Source organism: Hyperoodon ampullatus (assembly GCF_949752795.1).
Source record: "Hyperoodon ampullatus genome assembly, chromosome: 18".
Taxonomy (NCBI): Eukaryota; Metazoa; Chordata; class Mammalia; order Artiodactyla; family Ziphiidae; genus Hyperoodon; species Hyperoodon ampullatus.
In genome coordinates this window covers 40,844,514-40,858,033 of record NC_136931.1, presented here as the reverse complement: position 1 = coordinate 40,858,033, position 13,520 = coordinate 40,844,514, and the positions used below count along the sequence as shown (strand labels likewise).

The 13,520-nt window shown below is 37.5% G+C and overlaps 1 long non-coding RNA gene across 2 annotated transcripts in view; it reads right to left on the bottom strand.

Annotated features, from left to right (window-relative positions):
- Positions 1-4,046: 4,046 nt before the first annotated feature.
- Positions 4,047-13,520, bottom strand: part of LOC307066741 — a 31,059-nt gene continuing 21,585 nt past the window's right edge. For both annotated transcript variants that reach the window (XR_013811391.1, XR_013811392.1), the window contains one exon: positions 4,047-4,319. This is a non-coding gene — a long non-coding RNA (uncharacterized lncRNA). The remainder of the gene's footprint in view (positions 4,320-13,520) is intronic.

The following is a 13,520-nucleotide window of genomic DNA, read 5'->3' as shown; positions in this document are numbered from 1 at the left end:
TATATGAAATGTCTCTTAACAAGGAGAATTGAACTTTGTTTACTTATAATAACCATTATTATCATTATAGAATTATTATATTGATCTTAATATTTTATTATTAAATGAATAATTATTATCTGCAGGGAAGGCAGATTGGCATCACATAAGTGTTACATCACTGAAAACTAATCAATACACACACACAAAAATGTGCTAAGGCTACACTAGGGAGTCTCACTTCTGATCTCAAGGCTATGCCAGTTTATCCCAATTTCTCAACAAAACTCTTTATCAAACTTATTGTATCTTATCCCTCACTATAGCGGAACTGTTTCAAAAGGGATCTTGTTAGTCATTTTCCTTAAAAAAAAAAAAGAGAAATCCAAGTCATGCCTTTTCTATGAAATCTTTGGAGGTTGCTATGACAATGTTATTTGTAGCTCAGCCCACAATTCATATTCTTCAGCTTTTACCCAAAGTAACCTGGTTCTGCTTGCTAGGTATCATCTTCTAAGACTCCAAGACATATTGCCAAAGTTTTCTCCAGAGACTGGGATTGGAAAAATGACGGCATTAGTAAATGCTGAACTTTACAAAAATCATTTCTATTTTGAGCACCCTAACATAGTTATCTTCATTTTGCATAATCCTTTTTTTTTTAAAACAAAGATGTACATTTTTACATGGTTGCAATTACAGCAAACACAGGGTTTTGTGTTATTCCTTCACTATTTCCAATAACGAAAGCATTTTTCATATATTACATTTGGGGGATTATTTTAATGTTAAAGAATACATGATATTTAATGGATACAATCTATTTAATTTAATCAGATTCCTATTACTAGCTATTTGTCTTCATTTTTTCCTTATTACAGATAGACTCACAAATAACATTATGAATATTTTTTTCCTCTACAGAATTGTTTCTTTGAATGAGACAGCGGTTATGGTTTGGCTGGCTTGTATCGACAGTATTTATAAAAGTGTAAATCTGAATGTGTTTAGGTGAGGCAAGTACAGTAACCTGTATTCCCATTGCCTTCCCCCAGGCCAACACTGCACATTTAGATTACTTCCTTGACCCTGAAAGCATTTGAATTTTTGACTCCTGGATTAGTGGGTCAAAGCCCTAAGTATCTTTATGACTTTCAATAATAATGATCATTTAACTCTTCTAAACCAGTTATACATGTATTTCAATGTCACCAACTTTCATTTATTTGAGTACTTTCCAAACGTTAGGTGCTGTATAGGCATTGGGGACACAATAAGCAAGTAAGACAATGAACAGGGAGTTACAATGCAGTGTGAATTAATAGAACTTAGAATCAGGTATTAAGGGAACCCATAAGAGGGGCAGAAACAAGTCTTCTCCAAATCGGGTCATTACATGGGGAAGTGGTGGCAAGTAGAAGAACGGAGGAAGGAGAGAACTCCAGGCAAAGAGAGCACCACATGCAATGGCCTGGAAAATAAAAGCAAGCATATTTTAAGTATTATGAGAATGGAGAGGCTGAGGTTAGTGTTGAAAGACATGAATATATATGAAAAGGCATATATATATATATGATTTTATAATGTAGTCATCATCATTTAATAATTTTTTGTCAAATTTATTAACTATATAAGCATGTTATACATGTAGATTTAATAAGCATCGCATCTAAGAAAATCCAATTCCTGACATAATCAGCAGAATGATAAGTGACACAGAGATTAGAAAACTCCCCAGCACTTGAGAGAGGTTTGTGCAGTTTGATGGCAGCACAGGCCCATGTGTAGGAGAAGGGGAGGTGATGGAGCAGCAGGGATAGGTTAGAACAGTTGGAGTGCCTGGAGGGCCAGGCCAAGGAGTTCACTTTGTATTAACTCAATGGTCAATGAAATTACGTAGCAATTTTAGAGGAAACAAAATTATAATTAAAACTGTAGAGGAAACACTAATTCCTTTCACTAAAGCAAATTCAGAACATCCTGGTGTCAGCACTGGAAAACAATCTCCAGGTAATTGAAGCAGGAAAACCACATCCATTTAGGGGTTCTCTCATTTTCATTATGACTGCTACCACCATAGCAGCCTCTAGGCTTCCATTCTAACACTTTTGTCCAGGTATGGAGCAATCAAAAACATCTTGCTTTGTTTCACTTTAGTACAAATGATATAGAAAAGACATCAAAAGAATTTATTAAGTGATAAGAGAGAATAACTGGGAAACAGAGTGTGTATGAAATATATAAACAGTCTAGTTTACAAAGAACTACTTTATTCTTTATAGAACATTGTTAGCCCATAGTCCATGTTACTCTACATTGGACACAAAGTATCTGTTAACCCTATGAAATAATATGTAAGACATTATGTGCATTTATATAGTCTTTGTATAAAGGATGTGATGGAAGAGGACCTCTACCAATAGATAGAAAAGAAATTCTTGCAATTGTCTGTTATGCAAGCCAAAAGCGGATGGGGTAATTTGCCAGAAATAATACTATAAGGGATATAAGTAATTTGGTCCAAGTACACCACTCTCTGGGTTGCATTATTCAAGAGTAAATTTTAGAATGTCTGGAAGCAGAGGTCTTACCCAGTGTTCGAGACATATGAGGTCTCTGAGAATTTCTCTGAAGTCACACTGAACATCTTGTGTACATGTATGTGTGTGTGTATATCTCCTGGGAAGTCTTTAAAAGGCTCATAAGCTCTTTTATGGCACTTCTTCATTTCACTTCTGTGCTGGGCCTCCCCATTTATGAAAGCAGAAGTTTCAGCCTCTGAGACTTTGGGCACAAGTCAGCAGGTGGTGACAGCTTTCTCTTCCAACACTGCATCTTTTAAGCATTCTTAAGAAAGCAAGCAGCCATCAGTTATGAACATCATTCAGGTGACGTTCTGTATGTATGAACTGCATTTGAGATTAAAAGACGGGGAAGAGATGGGAAGTGAGTAGACATGAGACTATTATAGGGCTCAGGAGAAAAGTGGCAGAATCTAATTACGATGGAATGAGTGGGAATACAGAAATGAGGATGGGCAGAGGATGCACATCTTGGTATTTGGTATATACCACAGGGTTTTTTTCACCAAGTTGTCATTCTGTGTTTGGAAAACAAAATGGGGGGAAAAATGAAATCAAAGAGTAAGTCAGTGCTTGGCATATAATAGGAATGTAATAAATTTTGGAAAGACTCACACTACCATGGTGAAACTTTTAGTATTAAACATATATTTAGTATTAAACATATATTCATTTGTAGAACAGACAGTAGTTGGACTTTTATATTACTAATGCTTACAATACTTCAACTTCTGGTCATCTTATACAAGTTCATTAGACCACTGATCATTGTTGCAATAGAGTTCTGAAAGTTTAATTTTGACATGTGAATGAGAAATGAGGTCATGGCATAGATGAAGACAGGCAATGAAACTATAAAATTGGTAAGCTTGGTCTATGAGAACCTATATGAGCAAAGAATCTGAAGAAGAATAGATATATGTATATGTATAACTGAATCACTTTGCTGTACACCTAAAACTAACACACTGTAAATCAACTATACTTCAATAAAATTAATTTTTTTAATTAATTAATTAAAATTAAAAAATGGGAAGCTTGGTGAAGTGTAGTTGACCTTGTTCAGGAAAGTAGAAGTGGGCACTGGTTCTGGAGGATACAGGAGTGGTTTGAATAGAGAGAGGGCCAACTTTACTTCCTGACAGTAAGTTAAAATTAGGGGAATACAGAGATTATAGAATAATAATCAAAAAGTGGTATAAATGTAAGAAGCAGGCTGGCTCTTCTTATACTAGAGAAAGAGAAAGCTAAATTTGTGGTGGAGATGGTAGGGGAATCATTTGAAACAATCCAGGTTTCAATTGAAGTGAAGAGGTCAGAAAATATTAAGGATAAATAAAGCTTGGTTTATTCATTACGAATATGGAAATTAGGAACATGGAAGTTAGAGTTAGTAAAAACCAGTCTCAAAACAATAATTCTCTAATTTGATAATTCTGAACTAATCAGAAAAAAATATGAACTATAGTGCACATTAAGTCAATGTTGAGGAAAATGCTGTATTTATTTGAGTACAATTCAGTTGTTATTTTACAATGCTTTAACAAAAGTACACATTAAATACATAGAGGGGCTTCCCTGGTGGCGCAGTGGTTGAGAGTCCGCCTGCCGATGCAGGGGACACCGGTTCGTGCCCCGGTCTGGGAAGATCCCACATGCCGCGGAGCGGCTGGGCCTGTGAGCCATGGCCGCTGAGCCTGCGCGTCCGGAGCCTGTGCTCCGCAACGGGAGAGGCCACAACAGTGGGAGGCCCGTGTACTGCAAAAGGGAAAAAAAAATTAAATAAATAAATACATAGAATTTTATATATACTATATGATAAGTATACTTTTTAGCATAGAAAATTACAAAATTATCTAATCACTTAAAAGAAAATAGCATTTATCCTTCTCACAAAGTTCTGAAATTAAAGAAAAAAATTATGAAGATATAAACTATTCACTGAAGTTTCTGAAATAATCAGAAAGCTTGAATCAAAGAGAGATTACATTTAAGGAGGATGTGTTATTGTTTAATTCAATGGTTAAAGAAATAGAAAAATTAAATGGGAACACTTTTCTGTTAAACCTTCCCCTCTGGCGGCTGGTATAAATAAGGGAGCTAGTATGGACCCTCCATTTCCCTTGATCAGGTGTTAACTTCTTCCTGTTTAGAGGGTTTAACTTCATGGTTAAGAGCATGGCCTCTGGGCTCAAATCTTTTGTGCCTGAACCCTAGACATGTCACTTGTTAAGTGTGCAACTTTTGGCAAGTTTCTTTATTTCTCTAAGCCTCAATATTTAACTGTGTAATGTGGATAATATTTGTGAGGGTTAAATGCCACTGACGAACGGTAATTGGTATACATTTGAGCACTCAATAAATTTGTCTATCAGGAGGAGTTTGGACATAGAGGGAGACGGTAGATAGATTCAGAAGGGAAATGTGAGAATTCGTTTAGAATGAACAGTTTCGAGGAAGATAACAACTGAAAGGGGGGTCCTCCTTCCCATTCAGCTGCTAGAAAAAGAGGTGTGTTTAACAGGACAGAGAAAACAGGTTGAAAACTGGTGGCCCTGTGGGCATTGGAGTAGGGGAAGCATGTTAGAAGTGTTTCACACACAGACCGAAGAAGCTAAATACTACACATCCAACAGAGCTGCGGGTATCTATTTAAGTATGTCTGTGGGTCTATCTGTACAATGTTTCTCTTGAAAAGTCAGCAAGCGCTGTGAAGACAGAGCTCCAATCCTCTCTGACACTTGTTTAGGGGAGGGGCAGCAGCAGAGAAATCTCAGAGTGGAAGACAATCTACAAATACCTGCAGGGACATACATGACTACTTTCCACTTTCCTCCTGGTATCAGAGCTCTCAAAGTAGTTTATCCCCTTTCATTGCCTTATTCATTCCCTTCATGCATCTTCCACAATCAGGCATCTATTTCACATTTTTTACTTCATTTTCCTCTGTAATGTTGTCATTGCAAAAATGAAGTGAACTTGCCTCAATCCTCTTCCTTCTTGTCCTCAATAAACTATGAACTGGTAAATATGTATCTTCTCTTTCTCTTATCTAGAAATCCACGCTTTAGGGTGTGAAATCCTACAAAGTGTAAGACAAATAAACCTTCGCATTCATTATATACATTTATTATATTCAGTTGTTATTCATAATATATTTATTATATTCATATATATATATAATGAATGTGAATATCAACTTTATCCCCTTAAATTTAAGCCCTCCAGGTAATAAATATTTTTGTCTTTATGAGCTACATAGGTCTGTAACACATATTCTTTCTTTTTTTCCTTTTTTCTTTTTCTTTTCTTACAATCTTTTCAAAATGTAATAACCATTCTTAGCTCAAGAATAGATTTCACCTGTAGGCCATAGTTTGCTTACTGATGCTTTAAAATAAATAACTCTGAATTTGAGAAAAATACAATATAACTCAATAATCAGTTATTGATGTTGGCTATGGTCCACTTTAATGCAAGTGAGCGACAACAAGTACTATGGTGAGAATATGCTTATCAGTTCCCAACACATCTGAGGAGTGAAGGTAAGTTGTGTGAAAGGAAAACAGAAATGGTCATTACTGGTGGGGAGAGCTCTCTCACATGGAGCCTCTGAGGAAGCCACTGAGGAAGTGTGACTTAGGCACATCTCAGCCGAGATGGAGTCTGAACTTTGACTACCTATTGCTTTGACACAGGCATCCAGAGCATCTGCCCACGTTCCAGAAACTCAAGATACTTATCGGACACTTAACCTAAAATAACTTGTGATGGAGAATCCCTTAAGGACAAATATTTCCTTTCCTGCGTCAGAGTCAATCATAATTCCTGACAGACAGCTTTAACAACCTTGTACCTTTTATCTTTGTAAGTCCCTGGCTCTTTCTCTTCCACAGAGTATCTTTGGGTTTTACCTGAATCTGTGTCTCCAGGACTGCAATTATTAAGACCTCAAATAAAACTTTGTTCTCTGCAGCCTCGATACTGATTATTGTTCGACAGTTGGGCCCCATAGTCTATGAATAAGTGAGACAAGGTCTTATCTCTTGGTTCATGCCTCTGATCTCCTTTTTCTTGTTCAATTTAAATGTTATTTCCTAAAAATGACTGCCTCCTTATATTGAGATAAAGTTCTAATTTTCACCTTACATCTAGTCATGTGACAAAGGAATTATTTTATTCCTTTGTCACATGACAAAGGAATGAGAAAATATACTCATTTTCTCAATCTCTTATGAATTGCTTTCACTTTGATACAGCAAAAATGTTACTGTTGAGAAAATTGTTTCTTTTGCCTGTTAATTTGATCCCCTCAACCTTTTCTTGTACATTTTCTATGCTACATTTAATCAATTTAAATTACTGACAGTTGATTTCCAGGCCTACCAATATACCACTTCTGCCTTTCAATACTCACTCATCTTGTTTCTTTGCACTTCTCTTTTCTGTCATTTTTGCTCCAAATTGCTCATATTTAAAAAGTCCTCTTGCAATATCATGCATAATTCACAGATGTGAGGAGGAACAGCCTTCTGCCAAGGCATACACTCATTCACAATGCCCAGTGGTTTCTCAGTTGTGTGTAGGATTTTTCTGCTGGGATGGGTCTTTTATCATCTTCAAACATGCATGACTCAGCCACACATACTAGCTTCACAGAGTCTTCCCAGCTATAAAGTTTAGAACAAGCTTCGACTCCCAAGTATCTGCTATGGTCTGAATGTTTTATACATTGAATTCCTATGTTGTAATTCCTATGTTGAAACCCTAATGCCCAATGTGATAGTATTAGTAGGTGGACCTTTGGGAAGTGCTTGAGTCGTAACAGTGAAACCATCATGAATGAAATTAATGCCTTATAAGAGGCTTCAGAGAGATCCCCTGCCCTTTCTACCATGTGAGGACACAGGGAGTTGGTGTCAGCTTATGAACCAGGAAGAAGGTCCTCACCAGAAGGCAAACATGCTAGCAACTCAGTCTTGGACTTCCCAGCCTCCAAAACTGTGAGCAATAATTGCTGTTGTTATAATCTACCCAGTTGGTGGTATTTTGTTATAGCAACACGATTGGAGTAAGATAGCATCTTTCTACCCTAGAGGAATAATTCCTAGACTAATTACCTAGTAAAATTTGTGCATTATCTCAACATACACCAAGTGATGCTGGATGAGGTAAAATCCAGAAACAAGGTTGCTGAAGAGTTTTGTCATGATCTACTCTCACATACTATCACATACCTCAGAGATACTACATATTTACTCGTGTTAGGAGCTTCACATGGCAGTGGTTTTCTTCATGGCAATGTGAACACCAGCATCACTGCTACTTGCTACTCCTAAAGGAACTTGAATGCCTCACTCCTCTTCCTTGTTTGAGAGCTATTCCAGTTTTCACTTGGCTGATCTTCAAGCTACTTATCATAAGTGTCCATTCTCTTGATTTTCAGGAACACTCATTACTATTATATCCCTCAGGGCAATTTTAGAAGTTTAAAGCAATGAAGAGTAGCTTCTTATGATAAGAAGAAAGAATAAGGTGGACTGTTGTTGATTTATTGATCATTTATGAGTAGCTGTCATATGCCAGGCATTGGGGCTTGTGCTTTTGATGTCAGAAGCAGTTCCTGCTTTCAAGTGGTCTCTGGTAAAGCTGGGAGGAGTTTCAACTGGACAGAATAGTATAACATAATGAGTAGATAAGTGCCAGGACAGGGTGCCAGCGTGGGAAGGAAGACACAGAGAAAGAACAAGTTTATCATGAAATATTTTTGAAGAACAGGATACCTGATTTGTGTTTTGAAGGAAATGTAGAAGTGTGAAAGACAACAAAAAAGTTTCAGAAATGAACATCCTAGGCAGAGGCTACAGCAAGATTTAAAACGCAAGAGGGCACAAACCACAGAGCTGATCTCCCTGTGCTATGTGGCTGCTTCCCACTAGCTATCTATTTCACATCTGGTAGTGAGTGTATGTATGTCCTGTGACCACCTAGAGGGGTGGGATAGGGAGGGTGGGAGGGAGACGCAAGAGGGACGAGATATGGGGATATATGTATAACTGATTCACTTTGTTATAAAGCAGAAACTAACGCACCATTGTAAAGCAATTATACTCCAATAAAAATGTTAAAAAAAATAAAATTAAATTTGAAAAAAGACACGAGGGCATAAAGAGCAATGGTGGCTCTAAAGAACTGCCAATAGGTATGTATGACTGGAGTGTAAGATCATTTGAGCAAGTAATGTAAAGGATACCAAAATGTGCAGTGGATAATCTAAGGTAAGGATATATCACCTTTCTTTTTTTCACTCTAGAAATATTTACTGAGTGACTCTTATGTGCCAATGATTGTTGTAGGTTCTGCAGTGAAAAAACCATGACTCTACCTGCACGGAATTTGCATTCTACCTAGGGAAGAGACAGAAAATAAACCAATACCAAAATATTGATATATTGTTTGGCAGATGGGAACAAACATACGGAGAAAAATATATCAGAGATGGAATAGAACATGTGTAGGTTAATGTGTGTACCTGCATGGGGATGCACAACAGCTGTTTTTTATAGGATGATCAAGGTCTCCCTGATGTGGTGACATTTGACCAGAGACTTGAAGGTAGTCATATCCTATCTATTATCATAACCTCTATTATCATATTCTATTTATATGTGTATGGATTACTTTTGTAGAACATTTCCAGAAGATGAAATCATAAGCGCAAGGGCCTTTGGATGGGAGAACGTTGAGTGTTGAAAGTATAAGCTAAGAGGCTGGTGCTCCTGGTGTGGAAAGAGTGAGAAGAGCAGTGGATAAACTGGAGAGCTGGTGGTGGCGAAGGGGGTGCAGAAAAGATAGGGCTTTTTAGAGTCTCTTTAAGTACTTGTTCCCTTGTGGCTCCCCACCTCTTAGACAGAATCAAGGAAATGTCTAGCCCCAGGCAGTGGAGAATAGGCATTTGGTAGTTTTTGCTAAAGAGTTAAGCTTAAAAGCCTAAAATCTTTATCGACAGAGAGAAATTTTTCTAAATTTCTTCTTTACTACATCAGAGTAATAGATGGATAAATCCAAATAACTTTCCACAAAGGGAAAGCACCATCAGGATTTGCGTATTTTTTGTTTTGTCTTGGTTTTTAACAAGAGGGAAGGGAAATTACCGTTACTATTTTGAATCTGAGAAAGACTGGGGTAAAGAGAGGTTAAATGGCTCATTCACTGCAAACCTGGGCTTAAGAGTAGGACAGTCAAGACTGTTCTACATGATGCCCTCAGCCAATCACTTACTCAGAGGAGGGCCAATTACTTTTTTAAAAAAATAAATTAAATTAATTAATTAATTTATACAGCAAATTCTTATTAGTTATCTATTTTATACATATTAGTATATACATGTCAATGCCAATCTCCCAATTCATCCCACCACCGCCACCCTTGCCCCGCTTTCCCCCCATGGTGTCCATACATTTCTTCTCTACATCTATGTCTCTATTTCTGCCTTGCAAACCAGTTCATCTGTACCATTTTTCTAGGTTCTACATATATGTGTTAATATACAATATTTGTTTTTCTCTTTCTGACTTATTCACTCTGTATGACAGTCTCTAGGTCCATCCACGTCTCTACAAATGACCCAAGTTCATTCCATTTTATGTATGTACCACGTCTTTTTTATCCATCCGTCAATGGGCATTTAGGTTGCTTCCATGACCTGGCTATTGTAAATAGTGCTGCAATGAACATTGGGGTGCATGTGTCTTTTTGAATTATGGTTTTCTCTGGGTATGTGCCAGTAGTGGGATTGCTGGGTCATATGGTAATTCTATTTTTAGTTTTCTAAGGAACCTCCATACTGTTCTCCATAGTGGTTGTATCAATTTACATTCCCACCAACAGTGAAAGAGGGTTCTCTTTTCTCCACACCCTCTCCAGCATTTGTTGCTTGTAGATTTTCTGATGATGCCCATTCTAATCGGTGTGACTTTCAATACGCTTCCCTGGGGCAGTAGTGATTATCTTCCCAATAGCTTGGGCAGCTTGGTGAAGAAGATCAGAAGCTGACTTCAGCTTTTCATAGCTCTAGATCTTTCTACTTCCTAAATTCCCATTCCTTTTACTTGAGCAGTGGTTCATCAAATATGTAACAGCGGCAGAAGTTTCTCCTAGGAACTTGTTAGAAATGCAAATTCCCAGCTGAGGCTCCGGAAATCATTGTTTTGACAAGCCTTCTGATTCTCGCTAAAGCTTGAGACCCATTGCTCTCCTTCTGATCTGAGAGAGAGGGAGAGGGGGAAAGAGAGAGAAAGCCCAGGAAAGAATGCTGGAAAGTAAATTCAGATAGCTTTTTATATGGGGTTTTTACTGTGGTAACTTACAAATGGTTGGAAAAAACCCACAAATTGAAACATGTAGCTACTTTAAGCACTCTTTAAAGAAATCAATCTTATTCCCGATCTGTTACTTAATAGGTCATTTCCTCATAGGGATGACTAACAGCAATTCAACAGACAATGCTTTTTATATTTAAATAACACTTTCTGTTCCAAGATGTCAAAATGTTTGACAAGTGGTCAAAATGCAGCTCACTAATATTCTCAACCCCATGGTAGTAAATAACCCACATCTACCATCACTGCTGTTTACTGGTGATTTCTTGTCCAGGCAAGTTGAAGCACCTTCCCTACCTCTGTAGAAAGTCAATGACTAAAGGAGAAAACGTGCTTCATCTTGGTTTCCATAGGAAACCAAATTGATAAATTACTCACTGACTTCTATTATTGCATCTCAAGGATAGTTAACAATGCTCATCATGGAAAACTCCCAAAGAACACTCTTGCTCTATCTCTGATTAAACCTGATTTTGGAAAATCATCTGGCTCAATCTACATTTAATTACAATATGAATGCTACTTAATTCCCTATTACTTCTGATTACACAGGATCAATGCCACTTGAAGAGTAAGAAGCAAAGGTTCACTACATTGGGGTCTCCTTGACAGCCAAGCCTGTGCCTTAGTCATTTTGACTCCCTACTGACCAGCCTGGTGTCTGGAACAGTATATGCGATCAGTAATTATTTCTTGAATGTATGATGTATGAATGAGTCAAGATATTTTTAGAGTTGGAGTCATGGGTCAAGAGGAGAAAATGTGGTTTAAAAAAAACTACTACAGGGTTTCCCTGGTGGTGCAGTGGTTGAGAGTCCGCCTGTCGATACAGGGGACGCAGGTTCGTGCCCCAGTATGGGAGGATCCCACGTGCCCCGGAGCGGCTGGGCCCGTGAGCCATGGCCGCTGGGCCTGCGCATCCGGAGCCTGTGCTCCGCAACGGGAGGGGCCACAACAGTGAGAGGCTCGCCTACCGCAAAAAAAAAAAAAAAAATACCTAATACATTCTCAGAAGCCGGTGCTGCAATGAATGCTAATAACAACTTGACAATGTCCTCTGCCATTGCAAATAATGTGATACCAACATCTACTAATCAATCAAAATAAGACTTTCAGAATTCAAGTTTGGATAGGATTTTGAGCTGGGGATTCCTCTCACCCACCTTTTCTTATGATAAAACTTGGAACTGTAGTGTCAACAGATAATATGCCAGTTTTTCACTTAAAATTGGAAAATTTAATGTAATTTCGGAGGCATGAAATAAAAGTGATGGGCAAATATTAGAATTTCCATCAATGAAAAAGCTTAATTTTTAAAATGCTGAAGGTTAGTTTATCAAAAGACTGAAATTGCCTCATATCATAAGTCAAAGCACCCTCTCTTTACTAAATAAGGAGCTATAAAGTTGCACAATTACTGTCAATAATTTTTTTACTTGGTTTGAAAAAAAGTTGCTTGTTTTAAATAAAACAAAGTTCAACTGAAGTGACTATAATATCATCAGTCTTGTAAAACTCCTTGTGTTAGATTTCTTCTATCCCCAAGATGCCAACTATGCATATTAAACTGACTCTTGTTTTTTGCGTATGATTTCTGTACATCTTTCCTATTTCAATTTTCATGTTAAGTACCCTTTCTTAGAGTGTGGATTGTAACCACTTTGTTTAACACTCTATCACCAGTACCTAGAACAGTGCCTGCCACATAAGAAACACTTAATAAAATTTCTAAATTATCTTGATTAAAATCCATACTCATCCTAGCTTTAAGCACATGAAGACAGAAATAGGTTCCAACTGCATAAGAACACGTGAATAATCCAGAGTAAATGTTAACTATAAGTACAAATTATCTGTTGATTAAAATACAGAACATGTCTGAGATTTGGAATTACTTCCTAATAACCCTGAGTCAGAGCTGTGGTAAAGGCTTACTGGGGGCATGTTACCATTTTCTGAGTACATACTCAGAAAAGGAAGAAGTTGATGAGACAGCAAGCAAGATTTTCCAGGCTCAAAATGGAACTTGACTCATCTGCATGGAAACATCCAGCCAGACACAGAAGAGCTCACTCTTCTGCTGGATTAAGCTCACCCTGGTGAATGGAATGGAACAGAAACAAGAGACTGAGGTCTAGGTTTTGAGGATCTTCACTCCACTTACCTGCTTTCACAGGACCAGGCAACGGGCAAGAAGAAATGTGGAACTGTTGCTGTGTACCTCTAAACAAATACAGTCACCCTATGTAATAGAATGTGTCATAAATCTGACCAATCAGAATAATTCCTCCTTTCTTGGTGGAGTAGCTCTGATAGAAATGGACAGAGCTGGGCTCGGGGTGGGAAGGGGGTGGTTTCCTTCTGTTACAAGCTCTAAACTTTCTTCAATTTTCCTATGATTTAAGCCTAACTAAAATTTATGGACTTTTGAAAAAGAGTAGGTACTAAAATTAAATAAGCTGAGAGTGTTGAGGGTGAAAAAAATGATAACAAATTTAAGAAAAGGTAGAATTATTACTATGAGAATTATCAGAACTGTGTTTGTTCCAAATATGAGCCTGCTATAGCATTTTAATTA